The following is a 6,152-nucleotide window of genomic DNA, read 5'->3' as shown; positions in this document are numbered from 1 at the left end:
CGCCAAATCAAAGTCCTGGGTCATTTGGTTGATTCAAATGGTGTGCAGCCCGACCCTGACAAAGTTCGAGCCGTGCGTAAGTTCCCTACCCCGCGTAGCTCAAGTGACGTGCGAAGCTTCCTTGGCCTTTGCTCCTACTTCCGCCGCTTCATTCGGAACTTCGCAGACATTGCTCGTCCGCTTACCTCTTCTCTGAAAAAAAAAAATGTACCTTTCACATGGGGTTGTGATCAAGCCTATGCCTTCACGACACTTATTTCCGCCCTCACTACACCACCTGTTCTGGCGCACTTCAATCCTTCTGCACGTACCGAACTGCGCACAGACGCTAGCGACCATGGTATTGTTGCTATCCTTTCCCAATCCCAGCATTGGTTCTCCCGCGTCATTGCTTATGCCAGCCGCCTGCTTTCGTCCTCTGAGATCAGTTATTCAATTACAGAGCGGGAATGCCTTGAACTTGTTTGGGCACTGACCAAATTCCGCCTTATTTGTTTGGGCGGTCCTTCTTTGTAGTGACAGATCATCATGCTTTGTGTTGGCTGTCCTCACTTAAGGACCCCACTAGTCGCTTAGGTCGCTGGGCCTTTCGAATAAAAGAGTACGAATTTACTGTGGTATACAATCCGGCCACTTACACCAAGACGCTGACTGCTTGTCCCGTCATCCCGTAGATCCTCCCAATTTGTCCGACCATACTGCTGATGACTACATTTTGTCCATCTCGGAATTTATCAATATCGGCTCCGAACATATCGTGATCCTGCCCTGCAACCAATTACAGACCAGCTGCGCAACAACCCCGATTCTTCCGCCAGCAGGTTTGTGTTCCATAACAAGACATTATACCGACGCAATATGAGTCCAGATGGCGCGGACCTTTTGCTGGTTGTTCCGGCTCTCCTACGCTCTACTGCATCGCCCAACTTCATGACGCCCCTACAGCAAGACACTTGGGAGTATCACGCACGTACGACCGTGTGCGACGCCGATTTTTCTAGCCAGGTCTTTACCGCTCTGCCCGTCGCTACGTCGCCGCTTGTGAGCTGTGTCAGCGACGTAAGACACCCTCGCTTCAATCTAGTGGACTGCATGCATGCACATGACTGGAAGCAATACATTGCCGCGCTGCTCTTTTAACGGGAATGTGCCTTCCGAGTGTCCGAGTCCGGGAAGAACAGTCGTGCACGGATGGTGACAAGAGCTGGCTGCTAGGGCACATCCCGAAGATTCCAGTCCAGCCCATTTTGACATACATTTCTCATATTCCATAATACTTGTGCGGTTGAGCTGATCTCTATGAGGTGTCTCGTTCGAGTGGAATTGTTCGTGTGCACTTCCGGAACCTTAAAATGCCGAGGTCGTTCGCGCAGCTCTTCAGCTTCCGTTGTTTACACTGTGCACATGTCTATTACAGTCTACGATAGCCCAATAAACCATATATAGCTGCGGATGCCACTGCTTGTAGAACCGCACGACAGCACTTGATACTTATGTTCGCACTATTCCTTCCGTGGACGCAAAAATGGCCGACTGCGCCACAATTACCCACAATGCACCGCGCATAGCGCGTCAGTGAATACCCCCTATACATTGTGTATGGGCCGCGCTACCGCAATGCATTTCTAACTCGCAATGACGCAGCATAATTTGTCACTCCCTTCAAAGCACTGGCCAACGTTCAACGACCGGCCAGCACTTTTGGTGCTCTGAGCAACGCGAAAAATGTTGCGGTAAGTTCTGTTTACATGTGCTTCTATGGGTCTCCCTCCCAACTCGCACCCCATACGTTTCGCGGTGTTTTTAAAAATACTTCGCCTCGGTAATGAGATTTCACACTTCCACGATCTGTTCCAGGGCGTTCATGGTTACTCTGTACCAAATAACAACATCACAGATGGCCCGCAAAATTAGAAAACTGCTTTGGAACCTTTCGCTTCCATGTATTCCTATGGGCGCTAAGCCTACTTTTCACCCCCAGTCGGCCCACGCTGGCGATAGAAGCGCCGCCGCATTGTGCCTACGTCACAGATCGGTGTTGGTCTATACATTTCAAAGAACAGCACGGAATCATAGACATCCAGACCAAATTGCGCCAAAGTCACTTGAAGGGCAAATTTAGAACCTGCTATAGACCTTTTCACAAATCGTCGTTTCAGTAGCGCCATTGCCCGATACGAGCGACGTCTAGCGTCGAAACAGGTTATGGCGCCATTTTGAACTGTGCTTGTGAAAGCTGAACTTGGGCTGGACGGCCGAGCATCTGTTTTGTGCCCTTCAAGGCGCCATATTCATACTGCTCCTTACTTCCATTTCACCTCAGTTGTGCCGCATGATCTAATAGGCGATTCATAGGCTCGTATGAACGACCAATGTGAAGTAATGGCCAACGCAAACCCAGTCAGCGGATCCGGCGCTTCGTCGTAGGTCAAACGCATCGGGTTCGTCGAGGCCTGGCGTGCTAGTCAGCGGTGGGTATTTTGTATTTATTAACGCGAAAGCGTTACTTCACTATGTTCACAGATTTCTGTCCGCAGACCGCGTCTGCAAAATCGTGTCCGCAGCAGTTGCGAGTAATTGAGAAGTGGTAAGGGTAATGAATGGTATCACTCGATAGAGGGTGACGTAAGGTTGTGCCCGAAATAATAATTAAGCCAATAAAGTAATTAGGTAATTAGAGGCAGAACACGCAAAATCGTGTCCGCAGCTGTAATTGAGAAGTCGTAGAGGTTAATGAGTGGTTAATTATTTTTTCGCGTGCATTACGTCACCCTCTATCGATTGACACCACTAAATCGATAGAGGGTGACGTAATGCACGCGAAAAAATAATTAAGCCAGTAGGTTAATTAATTGCAGGCAAAAATGAAAAAGTAAAGGCGAAAATGGTCTCATTAGCGAATGGCTTGGCATCAAATTTAGATGTATGAAATACTAAAATAGGTAATTAAATCAGTCAATTAGGGTGATGTAAAAAATGTAACGTCACGCAACCTGAAATCGAGCCAAAAAAGGGCATAGGAAGGGATTTGCGCGCAATTTGACAGTACCAGATTAAAATAGTTAAGGCAATCAATTAGGGTGACGTAAAGGATGTGACGTCACGCAACCAGAAGTAGAGCCGAAAAAGGGCACAGGGAGGAATTGGCGCACAATTTGAAAGTACCGAAAACTAAAATTAATAAACAAGAAGTGAATTAGTGTGACATAGAGGATGTGACGTCACGCAACCGGAAGTACAGCCGAAAAAGGGCAAAAAAAGGGATTGGCGCGCAATTTGGAAGTACCAAAGAATAAATGACTTCAAACTGTGCGCCAATCCCTTTTTTTTTTCTTGACTTCAGGTTGCGTGATATCACATCTTTGAAGTCACCCTAATTGACTGATTTAATTAACTATTTTAGTATTTGATAAATTCAAATGTGGCGTCAAGTCAATCGCTAATGAGACCTTTTTAGCTTTTACTTTTTCATTTTTTTGCCTCTAATTACCTAATTAACCAATTGGCTTACTTTTTCGCACACATTACATCACCCTCTATCGATTGACACCACTCATTAACCTCTACGACTTCTCAGTTACAACTGCTGCGGACACGATTTTGCAAATTGCGCGCTAATGCCTTCCTATGCCCATTTCCGGCTCTACTTCCGGTTGCGTGACGTCACATCATCTACGCCACATTAATTCACTTGTTTATTCATTTTAGTCTTTGGTACTTTCAAACTGCGCGCCAGTCGCTTTCTATGCCCTTTTTCGTCTCTACTTCCGGTTGCGTGACGTCACGTCCTTGACGTCACCCTAACTGACTGCCTTAATTAAGTATTTTAGTTTCCGGTACTTTCAAATTGCGCGCCAATCTCTTCTTATGCCCTTTCTCGGCTCTATTTCTGGTTACGTGCCGTCACATCTTTGACGTCACCCTAATTGACTGTTTTCATTAACTATTTTAGTATTTGATACATTCAATTGTGGCGCCAAGCCAATGGGTCTCATTAGAGACCCATTTAGGTTACATTTTTTGCGTCTAATTACCAAATTAACCTATTCCCTTGACTATTTTTGTGCACATTACATCACCCCCTATCGATTGACACCACTCATTAACCTCTACGACTTCTCAATTACTCACAACTGCTGCGGACAACTTTAACATTTTTGCTTGCAATTGATTACCTAATTAACTTATTAGCCTAATTATTTTTTCAGCAGCAACATTACGTCAGCTTCTATCGATTGATACCACTCATTAACATCCACCTCTTCTCAATTACTCGCAACTGCTGCGGACACAATTTTGCGGACGCGATCTGCGGACATAAATATGTGAACATAGCAAAGTAACTCTTTCGTGGTAATATGAAGGACTGGCCCAAAGGAAAAGAAAGCCAAAGTGCAGCGCGGGCACAGCGTTCACATCAGTCTTTATTCCGGCGATAAAAAGTCGTGAGCAAATCCCATGACCACGAACTCACTGTAAAATCTTTGTGGTTGACTGCAGCTATCCACTGCCTTCGCAGATCGAGTGATGCAGGAAACCAGTGCAGCGTAAACATATCACATCGGCAGTGCTCCTGCGGAGTGCTGTGCTGTGGGCACACTCCAGTCCCCAAAATCGTTCTCTCCGCTGGTTGTTCGTACACCCATACAAATCACAGTGCTGGCCTGTAGACTTTCGATTGGTGTATGCCATTATTTACGAGGGTAAGTCATTCGCGACGAAAATAAATACAAACATCGACGGATATCTACCGCTTCACAATGCAAGGGCGAGGCAAGTCACAGTCCAGCCCAAACAGGCAACATTGATGCATACTCTCGACGCCAGAACGTCAGAAGCGCCCCCGTGAAAAGGTCTATACCTAGCGTAGTGAAGCTTTCGCTGCCATTGCAAATTGATTTGTAAGAAAGGAAAGGCGCGGTATCTGTCAAGGTCACTTGAAGGTGAAAACCGGTGCTATGCTGACGAATTGAAAAGCTGGCGTAGTGAAGTTTTTGATTCAAAAGCTCAGGGAGAAGGAGAAAGACGTGCGTCGCAACACCCGTCGTACACCACCGAAGCGGCTGTAGGCGCAATGACGGCCTGCCCCGCGGAGGTGGTGCAGTGGTAAGACGACCGACCACTGTGCCGGAGTACCCGGGTTGGATCCCGACCACAGCGGTTGCGTTTCGATGGAGGCGAAACAGAGAGACGTCCATGTGTTGTGTTGTTGTGGCTGTAGGAAGAAGGAAAAGAAATTGCATGGGCCTGCTACTGGCTCTGTAGCTGAGACACCTCCACTGCATCGTGCATACAGAAGAGGAAATAGAGCAGAAAGAAAAAGAAGAGGGAGAGAAAGACGCGCGCCGCAACAGCCGTCGTCCACCACCGAAGCGGTGGCGGTCGCAATGACGGGCTACAACAGATAAAAAGTCGGTGGCGAGCTAGCCTCCGCCGCAAGCGGCCGTGACCCATCAGGGCCAGAATTAGCCACCCTGTCTCTGGATCCCCGTTCGACGATTGAGCCGCCTCGCCGTTGGTGCCTTGTAACCGAGCTTAAGACGCTAGTCAGCGAAAGAGAAATTTTCAGAGGATCCATGAGCTCTGCGTCGCTCTCCTCTGACACGGAAGCCTCATTCATCATCAGTGTCAGTAAAACTACCATATTTCAGCAAATGAACAATTTTAGCCGTCGGGGAAGAATATTGAAAGAACGATCAAAATGATCTGGACGCCGGCACGGGCCTCTACTCTGGCACGGGCCACCACTCCCGCCAACCAGGCGGAACGCGAGCAGCCCGAAGTCTTTGTTGCCGGAATGACTCGGTGCCCCTCGATGAAGGGACTGGAGAACGCATGTTTAAACTTAACGATCAGACTCAGCATTACGACCTTGAGCGTAAGAGGATGCCTCCACCAGATGCATCCTTTAACCCTTTGAGGGTCGCATTGTTTTGAAAAAAAAAAAACTTCCCCAAATGGTCAAATTACTTTATTGCGGATTTTAATAGTTCAATATAAGTAAAGTCAAGGAAACGTTGTAGAAAAATATTAGGAACCGTATTTTGGAGTCAACGTTGCTCCAGAGAGCAAACTCAGGAACCTCAGGAAACCACAAGGAGAGCAGGAATACCTCGTAAGCGTCAATGATAAACAAGCTAACAGCAGCCTCG

The sequence above is a fragment of the Amblyomma maculatum genome, chromosome 3, assembly GCF_055883805.1.
Source record: "Amblyomma maculatum isolate TAMU_Amacu chromosome 3, ASM5588380v1, whole genome shotgun sequence".
Lineage (NCBI taxonomy): Eukaryota > Metazoa > Arthropoda > Arachnida > Ixodida > Ixodidae > Amblyomma > Amblyomma maculatum.
Note: the sequence above shows the minus strand (reverse complement) of the source record.